Source organism: Seriola aureovittata, chromosome 20, assembly GCF_021018895.1.
Source record: "Seriola aureovittata isolate HTS-2021-v1 ecotype China chromosome 20, ASM2101889v1, whole genome shotgun sequence".
Taxonomy (NCBI): domain Eukaryota; kingdom Metazoa; phylum Chordata; class Actinopteri; order Carangiformes; family Carangidae; genus Seriola; species Seriola aureovittata.
Genome location: NC_079383.1, coordinates 7,255,586 through 7,276,328, shown reverse-complemented (window position 1 = coordinate 7,276,328; position 20,743 = coordinate 7,255,586).

Genomic DNA, 20,743 nt, shown 5'->3' with positions numbered 1-20,743 from the left:
TCAACATTGCATTGGTGTTTATTGTACTGTGTACATTTCCACCTCTCAACATATCACTGTCCTGTCACTTTAGAACACTGTATGGAAATGTATGTACACATGTAAGCCTGAAGAGCTTTAAATTTAGAACATGGTGTATACAAAATATAACTATACTGGCATTTGATGCAAATACTTGATTTTTAGATGTTATTACTGTATGGTATTTTCAATGCAGTGTTTCATTTTGCAGCAGATTTGTGGCACTTTGCATTTGTGTGCAATTTATGGATTTGTGTGAAGAGTTTTGAAAAAAATAAGACCTAGTTTTGAAAATGTGTGAAAGCAGTTTTATCTGTAAACTGTATCTGTAAATTCACAGAATATAACTGCTGTAACTGAGGAAAGCAAAATGATAAACATAGACCTATGCATCGGAAGACAATGAGAAATATGCAATCAAACTTAGAGCATCAATTATAGTACAGTAAATTCACACCACATAAAGTATATGTGTGCGCGCACGTGTGTGTGTGTGTGTGTGTGTGTCTGTGTGTGTCTGTGTGTGTGACTGGCCTTGCTCTTTCATACATAATTGAAGAAAATTTAAAGTGATATTGGAATCACTGATGCAATGCAGATCAGTATCAAAGTAAGTGAGAGATCTGTTATTGTATCTGATGAAGGTACAAACTGTTTTCATGAGTTGTCAAAGTCAGATGAGAAATGATCAACACAATGAGATGTGTTTAGTAGTGAATTATGTGTGGACTCAAATGAAGCTTGTACAAATACAATGAGAAATGCTAATTTGTGTGAGGAAGTGACAAACTGTTTTGAGAACTGCATTAAGAGAGGTGAGAATGATATTTCTCATGTGAGAACTGTATCAAAGCAATTGAGAAAAACTGTAATACTAAATGGACTTAACCTGAGGTGGTAGGTGTTTGTCACACAGACCCATCTGAGAAGGCTTTGTTGGAAACCGTTTAGGAAGCAGACACTTAAAAAAAAATACTTGGCGGGTGATGGGTGTCATTTGACGTAGTAGGAGAGCGGAAACACAACACAACACCAAGCCGCAGTCTGAAGAGCTTTGAAAGCATGTTGGTAGACGATTCTACAGGTGTTACAGCCTACAGTGTTGACAGACACAAACACACCCCTTTGTTATGCCTCCTTGCCAACGACAGCCATTGCTGGAGGCATTATATAATTCGTGTGTCTGACCCATTTTTGTGAACGCGATATCTTAGAAACTGAGGGAATTTCCTCAAATTTGGTACAAACTTTTAGTTGGACTCAAGATTGAACTAATTAGATTTTGGTAGTCAAAGGTGACATGATAATGTTCTGCAAAAACACTTCTGGCCATTATTTAACACTTTAACAGACAGAACGGGAGATTGTGACCATATTTCCTGCTACTTGATGGGTTGGCGGAGGCATACAACCGCAAGGCAGTAATTCTAAGTTTCTTTCATCCATTTTTGCTGTAGGACCTTGTTTTGCTCCAAGGCACCTTCTCAGATGTTTTTTGTGGAGGGAAAGTATCGTTCATTTCCTCACCAGCATAATCTCAAATGTCTCAGGGACTTAAAAAAGCATCTTTTTGACTGCAGGTCGTCTTCTCCAAATTTGAGGCTATCACCAGCTGAATGTGGGGCCAGCTGTGAGCTTATACTTTGAGGATGAAGACATCCCACGGGCAAAATAAACTCTTTCCCTGCAGCCGCAACACACATCAGTAGATGGATCATTTAGTGTGAAAGCAAAACACTCCTCCATTCCTCATTTAGCTTTGCCTCTATTGCTCATATCTCCTCTATGGCTTCCCTCATCCACATACTCCTTCGCATCTTCTCTGATTCAGGCTCCATCATGCTTTTCCCTCTGCCTCTTTTCCTCTGTGTCCATCCTTCCCTCTCCCCACTGTTCCATCTGTTGGGATCGTCACAGGATGGTCATCAGAACATGCTCATATAGCCAGATGTCTTATATTACAAGAATGCATTTTGGAAGAATTGTTTTTCAAGGCAACCATGCAAGACAGAGTCTAATATTGCTGGGCGCTTTGTATCATTGCCACCAGAACACCAGCTGCCGCGTATTTAATAGCCCATTCGTTCCTGCGATGCACCTCAATCCTCAAAGCTGTCAGGGACAGCTTTCCATCTTGACATGATGGAGGTGGGCAGAATGAATCAGCACATACACAGACAACATAAGCTATGACCAAATGATACTAACAGGAGGTCCATTAATCTCAAAGACGTTGCAGACAGTGATAAAAGTCTGTTTGCTCTGTCTTGGAATGGATTTGTATCAACACTGGGCTTCCAGTGTTTCCACATGATGACATGCATTTCCCAACAAATAAATCTTTTTTTATAATACAGATGTAAATTATTTTCCTAAGTATGCAGACTGCATGAAGACAAAAGTATCTCCACCAAGGAGCAGAAGTGACCTCAGTTACATTGCAAAAATGACGTTGCATGTCCTGCAGTCGTGCAGAGCATGGCCTTGCATTCTTGGATATATTTCCTCCTTTCTGTCTCCCTGCTGATACAGGAGCACTTTCTTTCAGGATGAAGGCATCCTACAAACATCGGTGTAATGTTGTGGAACAAACTCCTTCTAGGCTCAGAGTAGCAGCCCATTTTGTCTGCTCAATCTACCAGTCAAAGGCTGACAACGAGATTTATGAGTGAAATAAAGGCAGCCTTCGTCTCCGGGTAAACAACAGAAGTCAGAGGAAGAGGAATATACCTTTTATTTCATTATTTTTTAACGGACAAAAGAGAGAGTACAAAAACAACTGGCGAGAAGTGAAAATGTTTTCCCATTGATGCGTCCAAAAGGCATCTTAAAATATCAGAGTTGCCTTTGAGGAGGTGCTGAGTGATGCAGCAAAGGCTGAAAAGAACAGTTGGCAATAAAGTGTGAAGTGTAAGAGACAACTATTTAATAGCATGCTATTCAGACTGATAGGACAGCATATAAAAAGGAACATTCATTTCCCTGCCAGGAGCCATCCCTGGGACTTTTATTTGTCACCAGACGTGAAATGTTGGTTTGCTACAAAACCACAGTTTCATCCAGAGAGGAGGGAGTGTATGTCCACAGTCAGACGCAGCACAGTACTCTTTCATGGGACAGAAGGAGCTGTTGTATAAAGAAATATGAAGAAGTAAAGGGAGGGGGCTCTGAAACCCCTCTGTGGATCTGGAACAGGTGGCTAATGTTTTCACAGTAAGCTCCTTCGTCTTCCTCCTCACCCCACCCTGATCAATGCTGGGATTTTCTTAACTTCGTAACAAACTAAAACAGTGAGCTATATCCTGTTTCAATTCCCTTATCCCCTCCAGTCATTATTCACCTAATTACCGTCAACCTATTCACCATATCCTGTACTCTTCAAAGCATCTAGCTAAGCATCACATCAGCTCACTGTACAGTCCTCACTGACCAAGGGAAATGCTGTAATACCTACACTCTGTGTTCAATGGCTCTCGTGAGGCAGTTAAAATCAAATGATTTTCTAGTGATTGAGCTGAAACATTAGCTGAATTAGCATTTCCATGCACCATATATCTTGTATTATTGGTCACTGGCCTGGGAAATCGCTCAGAGCAATGCTGCGCTGACTGGTGTAGGGAATCAATGTGGATTACAGGATAAACCCAAAATGGGTGTAGCCTACATTCACTGGTCAGTGTAGCAGTGAGGGATGGAACTCACAAATCTTAAAGCACAATGACAGGTTGTTGGACAGCCACCCCTGGCGAGGAGCCAGAGATCTGGACACCAACTGCAATTAAACTTTCCAAGTTTAAAATTTTTCCTTACCTATCATTGATGTACTATGAAGAAAAACGTTACGGGAAGAGGAGGGAAGGCTGAAAAAGAACAAGACCTAGATCACCTGGGGCTCTAGTCTCAAGATAGCCTCAGGCTAAAACTGGCAGAAAAAACTCCTGAAAACAAGAGATGTTTCAGCCCTAGCTTTCAGATTAAAACCAGGCTGAGGGAAGTTGGAGGAGGTCCAGAGTCACTGAGCCCTACTTTCAATCAGGCAGCTGCTCACATTAGCGTTTTAGAACACATCAGTAATGAATAATATGATCAAATGTCCTATCTTTAGATCACAGTGTGTGTCCACGCTTCATTAAGTGTATATTCAGTAATCACTAGCTGCAGTGAATAAGTGAATAAATGGTAAAACAAATAAGTCAAATGGAACTGCATGTAGAAATCTAACATCGCAGTATGAAGATTTGTTCATTCCACTAGAAACAAACATCACACTATCAACGTGCAGATGGTGTTTGATTAATTACAGCTGACAAATCAATATTTTACTTTGTTTTAAAATGTCAAATATTTGTTAATAAAACATAGTGATTTATCTATATATTTAGTCACACTCCTTATGACTTATTGATACTGAAACAGATCATCTGCAACAAATTACTCTATGTTCACATCACCTAAACCAACAGGGATTCCCTAAGTTGCTCTCAGCATGTTTGTGAATATATCTCAGATTTTTATTTATTTATTTATTTATTTATTTTTATCATAAAACACACACACAAACAATGTGTCATTTAGCAGTCCAGTAAAGACAAATGATACAACATCTCAACAACACTAACAGCAGAAGAGCCCACCCACTAGCACAGGAAAACAAAGCAGAATAAATCAATCATAAAATTAATTAATTAATTAATTAATGCAGAACACGAAAACGAATGGAAAGTTTGAGAAACAAAATAACAGCTATTTTTGCTAATGAAAAACAGAGGAAGAAAACAAACAGATACAAACTGTAGTAATAGATAGATACATATATCTGCAGTGCAGCTAGATGAGATGTTGGCTGCAGCTGAAGCTGCTTCTCTGGCCAGCCAGAATTTGGTGTAGAGGGTGGTTGGTATTGTCCAAGATGGCCTCCATCATTCATGGCATGCGTCTCTCAACAACAGTCCTGAGTAAGTCAAGACTCCTACCATGCATAGACCCAGCCTTTCTGACCAGCTTGTCCAGTCTCCTTGTGTTCATGTCTGACATGCTAATGCCCCAGCAGACAACAGCATAAATAATGCGTCATCAAACTTCAGATTCACTTTCAGAAAAATAACAGGATCATTCTCAAAATGTTAAATCCAGTTTGTAGTTCTGGACATGGGTGATGATGTATCAGCGGATCCTCTCAGAGTGAATCTAACTTCCTCTGACTGTAAAAACTTCATTACCCATGAGTGCAGCTGGGTGGTGTGTCATCCTTCCTCTTAGGAAGAATTGGTTGTCAGAGATGCAAAGGTAATGGCGTTTACTTTATATATTTGAAGATTAGTTGAGGTTGAACTCAAACAGTCAACTCTGAGAGTTTCAAATACATCTCCCAAGTACTCACAGAGTGGGGGGCAAGTCCAAAAAGTGTGGATAAGGGACCCTCTTTGATTTTTACAGGGTCAGGATATATCCTGAGATGTGAAGCCAATGGAGAATTTAAACTGCAGAGGATCATGTCTGCACAGATAGATGAGGAGATAAAGTGAAGTAATTTAGTAGATAAGACACTCTGTGAAAAAGGCTCCTTAAAGTAAATATGAGAGAGCATGAGAGCGTGCAAGAGGAAAGCTTAAAATGTCAGTATCCTGACATGGACCCAAATGGGTCACCAAAATCATCAGGGATCATCCTCTGAATATCTACAAGCATCGCTATGGCAGTGGTCACTGGAGCAGACAGTGAAACAGGCAGACAGACAACCAGACAGACTGACCAACAGGCCCCGTCCTCAGCAGGATGTAATGTAGTCTAACAGAATCCTGTTCCTGAGGGACAGGGGACAGAAGGAAGTGGTCAGGGCTCATCAGTAAAAACAAATACCGCATATGATACATGTGGCTTTGTCTGAGGTACATGCACAATCAAAAGAAGGGTAGATGAAGAATCCAGACGACAGTGTGAGTATTATCCTCTCACAGCTGTGGCTGCTTACAGTCAGCTACTCTTGCAGCCTTCATTATGTCATATTTGCATGTTGGTGTAACTGAACCTGGCTGGCTGGAGGATCAAACATGAATTCTTTCTAATTTCTTAATAGCAGTTGAGTCGCTCCCGCCCATGGGAGAGCAGAAATGGGTCAGGGATATTATTTGGATGCCTGGCCCATTATTTGATGAAGTGCTTAAAGTTTCCCTAAGGTCTAAGTTAAGATTCTCTAATATGATTTCCCTTCTGGCTAATTACATGCTGAATAATTTGTAGCTAGTCCACCACTCTGGATATCACATCTGAAGCACAGACTGATGGAGAGAAGTGTGTGTGTGTGTGTGTGTGTGTGTGTTGTGTGTGTGTGTGTGTGTGTGTTAGTGTGTGTGTGTCTGGGTTCAAACACAAGTGGGGGAGGAATAAAGAATTAAAGAGAAAGGAGAAAGGGATCTGTCTTGGCGACAGAGAAGTGCATGAGGGTGACAGGGTAACTGATGTCATGTCAGAGCAGCAGGCTAAAAGGGACCATAAAAATGGGCCATTCACTAGACTGCAGACGGTAATAGGACAAGATAATGCATAGCTTTCTAATAAAACCTTTATGAGAGTGAATCTGTGCTGGAGCTCTTGGCATGCACATCAGTCAATCTGCCACTGAAATGCAAACTGTCTGTAGGAGCTGTTTGGTTCTTACAAAAACATTCAAAAACCAGAGACACAAAAAAGTGTTAAATGTCAAATTGATTCAATCTATATCTGCTTGGTGTTTGTTTTGACCTGAGTTCTTACTTGGTGAAAGTTATACGTAGTATTTTACGCTGTATTTGTTTGCACCCTATAGCTGGCTGATGTTGTTGCCTGTTGCTTATGTTGCTTTGATGCTGTGTAAGCAGAAAGACAAGGAGAAAGCTGTTGTTATTGTGTTTTGTGTATTTTTGTGTATTGTTCCAAGGTGTTAACCCTCGGGCAAACCATGCAGTAACAAGAGATAACATCAAATAAACTGAATTCAAGGGTAATGAAAACTCTATGGTGAATAATTCCATTGTCAATCTCTGTGCTGCCATCCTGAGCAGGTCTCCCCTGAAAAATAGGCTCCAAACGTAGTAGGAGAAAAGGAGAAAAAAAAAAAAATTAACAACTTAAGTTAGGTTCTTTTGTTGTAGCAGTCCCCAAGTGAAACCAGATCCAAACAAATAGTGTACAGCTGCTATACAATGAGCTGAATGGATAATATTAGTTGGATTTTATTTGCAGCCATTCTGCCAACAGTCTGATGATGTGTCTGTAGTTCAATTCACCAAGTGAGAGATATCATCTCTGTCAGAAATTCACCATCTCTGTCTCTGAATTTCAAGTGGGAGGCTGGTGTGAATTTTACCACTTGGCTGTTTTGTGATTATGTATTAAAGCAGTGGTCTGCAACTGGCAGCCCACGGGCCAAAACTGGCCCGCTGGCAATAATATCTGGCCTGCCAGATTATTTTGATAATTTGATTTGTTTTGAATCTTACAAAATTGGACTGACAGTCCTACATTTAGTTGTAATATCCAAAAACAGAATTTACCCCCACATGCTTATTATACTTTTAACCATGTTGAGAGTGAATGACGGACACAAACAGTCACATCAGGCCACAGGTTGCACTTTAGTCAGCGCACAGAGCCTGGTCACCAGCTGTAGTCCAAGAAGGTGGAGTTACAGTCTGCCTGTGGGTGGAGAGACCTGCCTGTAGGCAAGACAACCCGAGGCGAGTAAGCCGGGCTAGGTAATAAGCGACTTTCAAATCAAACCACTTACACATGGCACCTCATACATAAAAAACACCGCCGTCCAAACAAATACTCCATATGAACTAAGAAAAAATTATAATTGGTTGTGACACAATTTGTAAACAGAAGACAGCATGGGTGAAGTGTAGCGTTGAGCAAACAAACATCCCAAAAAGGTATCAAAGATATGACAAAGGTGTCAAAGATACGAAACTCAACTTCCGGTCAGAACTTTCACAATAAAATCAGAACGGAAAAAGAATGCAGATAATGTTTAAGTTCATGGATTGCAATTACCCAAAAAGATTGGGATATGATTTTTTTTTTTTTTTTGCCCGATTGCCCACCCTTATATGTGAATTGCATTTTTAACAACCAATTTCTTATAGCCTTTAATCTTGTTCTGGCCTGCCACTTCATGCGTTGGAAAAAAATTGGCCCAAGTTCAAAGTTACTTGCCGACCCTGGTATAAAGGATGTGATCTCCTGTGTACATTTGTTTTCTGTAGTTTATAGGACTGCACATTACTGTGAGGTTTGACATTTGTGGATCCATTACAGTCAGACAGCTAACTGTAGCTACACCCCTCCTTTGTTCAGTGGGGGCAGCCGCTAAATGTAGCACTAAATGTTCAGAGGATGTCAGTGACTCAGCAGGTGTTAAAATAACACGAATGAAAAGTAGCTTCCAATTTGTGAATGAATTACTGAGTCAAATTCAAACTCCACAACACCATGGGTCCTGTTGTAACAGGACAGAGCTTAATTTGCCATGTAACACAACCAGCACTGTGTGGGCTTGTTAAAAGAAGAAGAAGATAAGAAAAATCCTGCATCATGTTTTTTGATATTTATCTTGTCCAATTTCTTTTTTCTTCTTTTAAAAAAAATTAATTATGCATAATAGCTGCAGTATCATTATATCTCATATCAGTTAGAGTTTAATTATGTAAATGTAACAGGTACTGGACTTCTCTATAACTACACTAAAACGTGCAACAAGAAAACGTATCAGAACTGCTGTCGGTAAATCGGTAACTGTAGTTATTTGTTCATGTTCGTTAGCCTGTAACTGTCAGTGGCTGACACAGTGTTAGTTGCTGTGCTAATGCAAACTCTTACTCTCTATACTGATAAGGTTTTGGTGACTGGTAAAAGAGCCGAATGTATCAAAATAGTTAGTGTTAGAGGAAACATCAGAGAGACATAGCCACATGTTTGAGCCTCAGTCAGACCCAGACTCAGATAAGGAGTCTGCTGTGACAAAAATCGTCGACTAGCAGACATAACAGAACAGTTAGCATAGTTAACATCTTTTATTTGTTTATTTTTTGTTTTATAGCTTGCAGCTGGCAGTGGCTGACACAGTGCTAGTGGTTGTGCTGATGCAAACTCTTGCTCTCTGTACTGAAGCCTGCCCCCCATCCCCACAAGTTGATGGGACTGGTTCGTTGGGACAAATGATGTATGAAACCCAGGACTGCTTATTTTCACTCATGATATGTCTTGTATTGTATAAAAACAACATATTGACATGTTAACGAGGTTAAAAACTTAATTTTCATTGGAGAAGGTCTTTAATGTATTTTCTATGTGTACACGTCAGCCACAGGTTACTCCAGTGTGCCTGTAGGTAGGCTGCTTTTTTATGGTGGTCAAATATTTCCACCTACAATATAATGGATATGATACTGTTTTTGATTACAACTTCTTTGTAGAAATGATCAGTTCTACACTGGTTGTCTATGGGAAGCAGAACCTGAGTACCCACTGTTTAATACTCTTTACCCTAAGGAGAAAATTGAAGCAGTTAAAGATGACGCTGCTGCAGCTCTACAATAAATGTGTTTGTTTTTGCCAATGAATGACTAACTTGACTCATCAGTCAGAGAGGAGCAGTTGGGAGAGGTTTGGGGGGAGGAGCTGGTCTCTGGAGGCGAGGCGAGCCGAGCTGTGTGAGGTGGCTCCACCGTCGTTCCTTTGGGTGTTTTTGACGCTGTCACTGACACATTGTAATTTGTTTCCTTTCTGTTGTTTCGTTTTGTCATCCATCTACTCGAGTCGCTGCGCCCATGTGTTTTCTTCCCTGCGCCGACATGTAATTGGTTTGCGAGGTGGCTTTTTGTCTGTGACAGTTGTGCAGCATATGGTGGAGATTAATGGAAACTGTCCTGAAATTCCCTTTAAAAACTGTTGCAGTGTGGTGCCATTAAATGGGTGCCTGGTTCAAAGAGTTGAATAAGACAGAATGAAACTATGGTTTTCTATTTGTGCTGTTTTGCTCCTCTGCGGCTGCTGTATGGCCCCTCAGTATATCTGAAATAATAACCGCCATACAGTGTTTTCACTGTATGTCAGTTTAGCATGTTAGGCTGGGTGTGTTGTGGAAAATCTGAACTTTGAAATCAAAACTCATAGAGATCTTAAATCACAAAAACCTGCTGTAAAATGTATAAAGCAAGTGACCCCAGTGGCACATATCACCTCAACCCAGACAAACAAGGAACACTGACAGGGACAGATCGTTATAGAGAATTTGTTTGTAGTGATCATATTGACAATTAGTTATATGTTATTTGAACCTGTTGGATACAGTAAAACCATGGTGGTATGTTTCCCCAGTAACCAGAGTCTGATAAAACAAAAATGACTGAAATGACTGAAGATTTGAGATATCTGATTTTTAACACTGGCCTCAAAGTGAGTGTTGCCCTGGATGTCTGAGGGTAAATGTGACTGTTTTTAGTGTTTTAAAATAAAGAATTGGGATTGAACTATCCTCTGACTAATATTACATTTCTCTGAATAACCACTGTTACAGCCAGAGCAGGTTCAGAGGGGGTTCAAATCTCACTCTGTCTTTCACTTTTAATACTAGGGGGTACTTTAATGTACTCACCAAACAGCATATCCTTTATACCTCAGTTTAACATGTTAGCAGAGAATCTCTATCTGTGTTTAAGTAAAAGCGAAAGTTGCACAGCGACAAGAGGGTTTATTAACGCAGTTCACCCTTCTCTTCTGTGTGTGTGCACCTTAGAGCATCCCATGTCGTTATTTGTCACGCAGATTGGTGGTTAGGTAACGGATAGATGAGCTGAGAAGAGGCCAGCAGAGGTAAGGTGACACAGAGGACTGAGAGGCTGAAAGTGTGAGGTGCAGAGAGGCAGACAGAGATCCAATGTAAGAAAGTGACATATCCTCAAAAGGACAGGCAGACCATTGAGAAAATGAAGAGGAATGTCATGCTCATGAGCAGTGGCATGAAGGAGGAGAGAGCGACAGGAGGCAAGCTTCGACAGGAGGAGGATGAGAAGAAGAGACAAAAGGGCAAAGAAATGAAAGAGAGGATATAATAGAAAATAGGCCTTTTGAAGAAAATTAGTATTACAAATGGTCTGTTACTGAAGGTCAATAAGTCTTAGCAGAATTTTACTTTTATGTACTTACATGGTTTTTATTTGTGTCAATTTCCACCGGGAAAGTTGCATGTCTGTCAACTTACTCTCAGCACAGAACATTTGGAGTAATTTTGCCATAAAGTAAACTCATGGTGGTTTGATGTTAGCAGCCAACAGGAACCCAGAGGAGTCTGAACCTAGCCCACACAGCTACACTTCTGCTCTTAAAGCTGTTTGATGGATAATTGAGAGTGGCAGTTGGTCTTAGTCATTCTCTAATTGGAATCATTTCTGGTGAATGAATGCACAGTGAAATTAAACTTTTCCTCTGGCTGGGACATCCAACACATTAAGAGAACAGTTCGACACTGAATCATCAATGTTTTTTTTGTAATTTTACTAATTACTACCATTCTGCTGAAAGGCTCTTTAGCCAAATATCTCTGATTCTTCATCGTTGCACCTGTACATTTCTTTTAATACTTTTGGTAATTGGATCCTTTGTTTCAACTGACTATACTGAATTTTGGAGTTCATGGATTTTTGCAGTATTTCATTAAACTCTGATCTCACAGGATGCATTCAGGGAGAGAAGTATCTTATTCAGACAGAATTAGTTGTCAGTACAAATAAGCAGGAAGTAATGTCAGCACCAAGAATGCGGGGGGGCTGGAGCCCATCCCAGCATCTTTTCGGGCGAGAGGCGGGGTACGCCCTGGACAGGTCGCCAGTCCATCGCAGGGCAAACACATAGAGACAGACAACCATTCACAACACAGCCACACCTACGGTCAATTTAGAGTATCCCATTAGCATGTCTTTGGAAGGAAGCCGGAGTACCCAGAGAGAACCCACACAGGCACGGGGAGAACATGCAAACTCCACACAGAAAGATCCCACGGCTGAGCTGGGACTCGAACCCGGAACAGCGCCAACCACTGCACCAGCGTGCAGCCCATTTACATGATACTTCCACCAATTTTATCATAAAGTATTTAAACAAGACATAGCATGGCTGTAACACCAGAGAAACTGCTTCTGACACCAATTTCTTAGTGATAGACACAAAGTTAGAGGGGAAAAAAGAAAACAAGGCAAGTTGTGTGGTAATGTCTGATAATGACTACATTACCACACTACCCACTGTAGAACTAATCCTGTCCTAATAGGGCGAACAATGACAACAGCCACCTAAAGCTGAAAAGGTCTCATACCGAGAATTATCATGAGCCTCAGCAGTGGGAGCAGGACCTTACACAATTATGTGACTGTTATTTAATATACATGGAAAGGCACTGTGGAATCATTCATTACTTCATTTTATTTTTGCTTTTAAAAACCCATCATGATCAGTATGTAGGTTTTTTTCACAAAAATGTGCCATATTAATGACAAATTCACAGTGAAGGGATTTAACTTTTGATGAATTACTAATGTACCAATGAAACTGGCAGCTCGTAACATGAGCAGTTAAAATAGTGAAAACTTCCTCAGACATACAGTAGGTAATGCAGTGGTGCTGCACACAAACTTGGAAGATTGATCCTGTAATATTCCTCCAGTTTGCTACTTTCGTTTACTGTTCCGAAAGCAACCCTGTGGAAAGAAAAACCAGCAGTTGAACAGTGAACCAGGGCCAGTTCCATGTTGTCTGTCTCTGTCTCCTTCTGTCTTCCTTTCACACACACAGATTCTCATCACCATTGGAAACCCTTCAAATAGCAACCACAGTCGTTATTAACCTCTGCCACAAACCATAGACCAGCATTTTGGCAGCCAGTCTGAAGAGTCCTCGTGTCATTGATGAGGTTTTAAGGTCCCTGGTTTTCTGCACAGAAGAAAACACAACTACATCATAGTTTAACATTCCGTAATAATCATCTTTCAGTGTATCTGTTTTCCCATTTGCATCTCCAATTATCCTTCCTGTGAAAATTGCATTTTACATACTATTCTCCTTACAGTAGTCATTAGTCAGGAATAAAACAAACACAGCAGAGAAAGGAAATTAAATTGAAAAGCAATGTTTAATTGTTTACCAAGTAACCACTGGAGACAGAATATTTGATAATTTAAAATGATGTCTATTGTATTTTATTATTAAAATACAATATACATACAATATAATATAATATAATATAATAATATATAACAATTTATTATTATTTATCTATATTATATTCAGAATAAGTTCCACACTGGTATTGCATTATTCATGGGCTCCTTTTGTTACATGTCATTAGTCAGACTGTGTCAGTGTGATAATCCAAAAACATGTCAAATGACTGAGGGGAGTTGTTGGCACTTGGAAAGTTGAAGACCTTAATTTCCACTACCATATTTTTTCTTTTACAAGACTTAGATGTGTTGGACATTTTTATTTTACTATTTATATTGCTGTTTAAAAGTCTACTCTTACCATACTCAAACACCATGGGCAGATTAATCTCATTTGCCTTAGGCCAAACCCCAAATTCATTAACTTTTGCCTTCATTCTACCCAAAAGCAGAAAGGCAGTGAAGCGACTGACTTCTGTCTGGAAGAAGCCACCGCACCAAATGTCTGTATTTGTTGTTTTGGATGATGAAGGCGGATTGTGTTTGTTACCATATGGTTTTATTTTGCAGCTGAGCCAATGGCCTGAAGGCTGAACCACTTTATCTGTTGTTATTATTAGCTTCTAAGCCTGCTCTTAGTTCTGAATTTAGGCCTAACAGACACACTACAGTTCACTTGACCCCCTCACCATCTTTGTGTGTTATTTACTTAGTTTTCTATTGAGAGGTGTAAATCAGTCAAGTGTTTTGGCAGAATTATTGATTTAGAAGCTACAAAGTCTGCATTAGATTTATTCACCATTAGAATTAATAGAAAAGATCAAGATTTCACTTTACAGACTCAGAGTTAGCCCTGGGCTATTCTGCACCCGAAACAAGAGTACACTCTATAACACTAGCTTTTTTAATTACAAAACATAACTTGCCTTGTAGATATTTGTCTCAGTTATAGTAACAAATAGGTATAGTTACATGATGAACAAATAAAAACAAGAGCTACAAACGAATAACAAGTAACAAAAAAGTAAAATAATTTACAAAGTAAAATAATTCATGCTATACACTGTTTCAGTACTGGAAGGGAGATTTCAATACTAGTTTCCTCTCTCATTGATGTTGTCAGATTTCTGGTGGAAAACCAGATGCCTTCACGAGGAAAGATAGATGCTTTGGATAACATATCAGAGGGGGTGGACTTTTCCTCTCACATCAACACATCAAAGATTCTAAACCAGGCACTGCTTATGATGGGGTTGCTTATGTCTGGGATGCACGGTGGCATCCAGAAGCTACAGCAAGACAAACTAGCTCGTGAGGTACCTTATATACACCGTCTTAACCACCAGCTACACTTAATGGTAGGACATGTGAGTGCACACAGTTCTTGCCTGGCTGCACCCACTGAATGAGCTCCTACAGAGAGGGGATACTGACTTGATGACAGGTTTAAGTATCGCGGCTAGTTCAACAGCTTGTGTACAGAGGAGTTTAATAAAGTGTAGGATGTCACAGCTGGCAGCGCATTACTGAGACCTGAGATCACCAAACGGAAACGAAAGGCAAACGCGAATATGGATGGGTATGTTGCTGTGGGAACTACAGAACACAGGGATGATGATGAAAAAACAAAACTTCATAGACTGTACTATAGCACTATTGATACAGTACTTGATGTGACGGATCACAGATTCTGCAAACAAAACTTACAGTTGGCCAGTGCAATTTTAATCCAGAAAGTGATATATTTCTCTTCTCTTTTCTATGTTGCTATTATATACCTGTCACAATAATAATTGAAACAGAGTATGAACTTGCTAAACAGTTCAGCTAACAAAAACAATCATAGCCAATCAAGGAGGAATGGACCACACAGTACAATCTCTGGAAGTACCACACACATCTGATCACAGTGCTGAGTGTACCAGCTGCTTTCAAACATTCCTTAACATTTGGTGCTTTTCATTCTCCACTCTGAGAAACGCGCAAAGCTCCACAAAAGAAAGGTCCAGTTGGTTCAGCTCATATATTTGAGAGGGACATAACCTGAAAATGCACAACTGAGTGGAAGGGGACTGTTCTTAGGAGGTTCAGCACCAACACTTGCTACCTGCAACTATTCTAAAGGTAAGCCACACACATAATTAACTTTATGATGCCAGCCTTGGAAATCATGAATATTACCCAAAATGCTGTTTGATTTTTGGGTCCATCTACATTTATTTGATAAGAGTATGTAGACTATGATGTTCTAATGAAGAGCACAGTGCAATGTGGGTATGAGGGTGAGTGCTTGCTCTGAAGTCTCAGCTCCACACATGCCCCACCTCTTTGCCCATTTTTGGATGAACTGGGAGTCAGGTGGAGTCCGACATTACCGAGATGGCAGAGCAGCCCATTCTGATCTTCAAAAGCACTCTTCAGAAACCTATGCATGACATCACTGAGGCTATGTCCATTGTTATATACAGTCAATGGTTATGTCTTGTCATTTTTATAAACTTGCTTTTTCATTTTGCTATCACTGACTCTCCCTTTTATTTCATATTCACTCCCTCCCCTCATGTGTTTCCCGCCACTTTGATTGTCTGTCCCACACATGTATTGCACCTGTGTTTCATTGTGTCCCCTCTACTAGTGTATTTAATCCATGTTCTCTCTTCCCTTGGTGCCAGTATGTCTTCGTTCAAGCGTTCCAGCCTTTACTAGTGCTGTTAGTTTCTTTATGAATGTCCTGAGGTCAGTTCTTGACCCCATCCCCAGTCTACTCCCTTGGATCAGCCTCCAACTTTGATTCCTGAAAGTAACCCTTGCCATAGTCATGCTTTTGAGTTCAGAGAAAACAATCATGACTGAACATGTAAACATGTTTCCATCATGTATGCTCAAACTACAAAAAAATAAGAATCCCTTGATATTTTGTGTGCTAAAGATAAAGCTACAGCCTCCCTGTTTCCAGTCTTTATGTTAAGCTAAGCTAACTAGCTGCTGGCTGTAACTTCATATTTTGAGTACAGAGATGATCATGGTACTGAATAAATAAACTATTCCCTTCATGAGTGAACACTCAGTGCATTCATTCAAAACATAATTCCAGGTTTTTATGTCAAAGAAACATATAGTTCAGTTAGATAGTGTAGTCGATTGTGAAAACTATAAATTGTCAGTTGAATTTCCCTGAAATGTGTATAAAGTCAGTGATAAAAGGCTCATTAATGCCACTAACATTGCACTTTGGTGTACTGATATGATCCGAAAATATTTCTCTTGGTGGTTTTGTTGCTATAGTAAAGATGTAATGACAGTCAGCTTTGATTCACAGGTCTGCGCTCTCACATTATGAGTTTCCCTTACTTCATTTCTGAAACTAATAATAACACAGGGATGTCAATAAATAGCAAAAGGCTGACATCTTATTTTGTTTTCCATCACCCGGGCCTTCAGTGGTACAGACTTGAGATACACAAAAGTGAAGCATCCACATCAGTCACATACACACACACAGATGCTACTCAACATATTCCACCTGCCTCGCTATGTCTGCCAAATTAATCTCTGTGAGGAGATGACTTTGGGATGAATTCATCTCTACTGCATGAAAAGCAGCTCCCATATGTTGGGCCTGCTGGGAACCTGAGAGCTGTATCCTTATTTCCCCTGAGGCAGTAGTCAGTGTAACCCAGACCGAGACATGGCGGTGCTAAATGGAGTAGAGATAGGGGGGCGTTATCTATGTGCACTACAGAGAGCACACACACACACAAAAACACATCACACACACACACACACACACACACACACACACACACACACACACACACACACACACACACACACACACACAGCTAAGCAGAGGCTCATATCCTTAATGCAACCCACTTCTCCTTATGTTACCTTGTGTTGTGATAGCTTCTTATCTTCTCTCTATGAGACGGTCGGTCATCTGAGGTGAACTATACTCCTAAAAATCTTGTCTTGAATTTAAATCAACAAACAAGTAGCAGCAGACAGTGTTCAAGACAAGCAGACAGACAGAAATATGAAACATGACAGACTCTAAATAGGCTGGGTTGGTATCTGTTTTTCATACATTAATACCTAATTAATACCATATGAGAAGTAGCCTACAGTGTGTAATACCAGTTTCCATCAGTAAAGAAATACTTGAACCTTCTATTTTCAATAAAAGGTAGTCTTAATCTTCATAAGTGCAAACCTATTAAAGGCAACTGTGAGAGTTTTGGCTGAACATGAAGTGATGGATCATCCTTTGGTTTAGCTCATTTTAGTCTGGAATGAATCATCCAGGTCCTGACTGGACGATAATCACATATACTTTGTCTGTGTTTGGTTTGGAACACTGCATGGTGGGCATGTTCTTTTGTTGGAATGCTGTGACTGTGTTCTTGAGTAGGAACACTGCAGGGTCACCATGTTATTTAGTAGGAACATTGTGACTGTGTTCTTTAGTCAGACTGTTCCTGTGTTCTTTAATTGGGAACATTGTGACAGTGTTCTTTACTTAGGAACATTGTGACTGTGTTTTTTAGTCAGACTGTTGCAGGGTGACTGGGTTCTTTTGTTGGAACGTTGTGACTGTGTTCTTCAGTAGGAACACTGCAGGGTGAACAGGTTCTTTAGTAGGAACACTGCAGGGTGACCAGGTTCTTTAGTAGGAACATTGTAACTGCGTTCTTTGGTAGGATCATTGCAGGGTCACAGTGTTCTTTACTTGGGAACATGGTGACAATTTTCTTTAGTCAGACTGTTGTGGAATGACATCTTTCTTTACATAGGAACATTGTGACTGTGTTTTTCAGTTGGAACATTGTGATTGAGTTCTGTAGTTGCAATGTTGCAGCTTTATTTTAGCTGTCCTAATGCTCAGTGTCAACAAACAACTTGCAAGCCAATCACAGACCAGTACTGACAACAGTATTTTACTCATAGCCAACCACAGCCAGTCTGTGTGCTCTGCAGCTGAACTATTTGTCAAGTATGAACTATAGGAGCCTTTAGTATAAAATTGGAATGGACCCTAAAATGCATTACTTGTGTACATGAATCAAAGCCAAGTTGTCAAACTGTAAGGGAAGTGCACTCATCATCCACCACGTGTAATTCTTTGTTTTATGAAAACTCATGCCTTTAATGTTTCCGATGTAAAACACATCGTATCTGTTTTTGAAAACAGTGTACATGAACTTCCAGGAGATCCAGCTTGAATGGAGATGTGTTGCATTAAATCTTTATGTGACCTGACCATTGATGTCATTTGTTATGTTAAGAATCAGAGGAAAATTATAAATGCATTTGTGAGTGTAATAAAACACAGACAGTTTTAGCCATTTCGACATTATGCCTCAGCAAACATAAGAAACAAAGCAGCCATACTGACCCTCATATATTATACTCCGCACAGCTATGTCTGGATAGGATCAGCCTCTTTCGTTATGTTACAGCTGTAAAACAGCACAGCACCATATGGAAGATATCACACATCCAAAGCCAGGTTTGAGTTTCTCAGTTATCTCCAAACGTAATTTCCTCCTGCTCCTTGCCCTCATGCAAGACACATTACATCCAACCACGACTTTGATCAGACAATGATCTTTTAATTATTTCACTCTGATTTATTAAAACTTCCTGGATCATTTTACAGTTTTGAAGCATGAAAAATTCTCAGCTTTGACCCCGATCACAAGGTCACACACATCCATAAATGACTTTTGCTGTGGATATTCATAAGTCATATTCGTGATGGGGGAAAACATTACATTGGGATATACATCTGAGCACAGACTAAACACAAGCTAACGATTTATCATGTAAATATTATGGCACAGCTGGAGTAAGGCAAATTCCTATGTGAATTAACTGGGAAGTTGTGGCATACTGCTGCATAAATCAACAATGGAAACTTACCCTGCACAGTATAACTCCACATGAAAATCAGATACAACTAAGATTTCCGATAGCCATCTAATAGACAGGAAATTAGACGTACGAGTTTGGTGCCAAAACAAGCAAAAGCCAAAAAACAAAAACAGGTCAGAGTGGCCTATTTGTTTTGTCTTCTCTGTTAAAGTCATTCAAGCTTTGTTTGGGTGCCTGCAGTCTGTAGGACAGAAATAAAAACAGAGAAGCAGATACAGACAGACGTTCACACACCAACACAGAGGCTGGAGCATGATGAATGATGTTTGGGCTCAGGACGGTGCACTTCATTGGGGAGGAGGACAAACTTTGTGCCAAGCTCAGTGCTCTGTTTATCCTTTCTGGTCACTGACAAGCCAGAGGAGACAGTGGGAAACAATGCTCAGTGTTAGGGGTTGGTGGGGGTGGCATAACACATCTGTGACTGGGCCAGACACTCTCAGACTCTTGTCACTGTATTGTAGTCGGTCAGCACAGTGATGATGGATTACCTATAAGGACTGGAAGCCAAGCGGGGTCTCATGTTTCCTCCTGTGTCCTATGTTTATTATTACACTGTGTGGAGTCATCTGTCAGCAGACTTGCCTCAGGCTGCGCTGCAGATACAGAGAGCCAGCACCGGCAGCGTCTCACTACTCAGCCACATCAGGGGTTATGTTGATTATTAATGCTTAACATATACCTGGTAAAGTGAGTGTGGGGCTAATCCTGCTGCTGCTGCTGCTGCTGCTGCTGCTAACACAGCTCTGTGCCACAAGTCAGAATGTGACAAACATAAATATAAGAAGTTGCCCATGTCACCATTAAAACAGTAAATATTGTACTAGACTTGGTGTTGTCTGTATTAAATAATACATTTTGTGTGCACAATTTTTAGATTTTTTTTGATGGATTAATTTTAGCAAAATGAAAAAATAGCTTACTTTATGCCAGAAGTGTAACAAACCTTTGTCTCCTTGTCTGCTTGGTTTGCAACAAGGTACTTTGGCAGCACATCGTACCTCTGCTTCCCCTGCAGCAGCCACAAACACAAATCAGGTGTTGAGTGAAACTGATTTTCTGAGCCAGTGTTGCTGTGGAGCACAGTATCATTCAGGGAACAACAATGGCATGCAAAGCGGAACCACTCGCTCCCCTGACAGTGAACTGAAAAGTGAAACATTTGCTCTATTGTTTGCTTCTGTCTTTACACAGGAGAAGCAGTGGAATGAAATCTAACAGGGATACACAGACAAGACAGTCTCTCTTGTTCTGTTGTTGACAGCATTGCAGGCCTGTGTGGTAGTTGTGTGGTGCTTGGGTTATGACACGAGGGAGGATCAGTAAACACATCATGTTAGAGGACTCCTGGGTATTCAGTGACCTCTACCTGCCACATGTGTTGTTAATGATTAAATTTGTGTCTTATTTTTAAGGGTCAGCTTGGTTTGTATATGGCTGCATGTTGATATGAATGTGTACTTGTGGCGCTCATACACCTGTGTGTGTGTGTGTGTGTGCATATGTGCCGCATTTTTGTGCACTCTCCATTTTAAATGATGACTGAAGACATATTGGCCCTGGAGGCAGAGCAGCGATCACGCCCCAGCAGC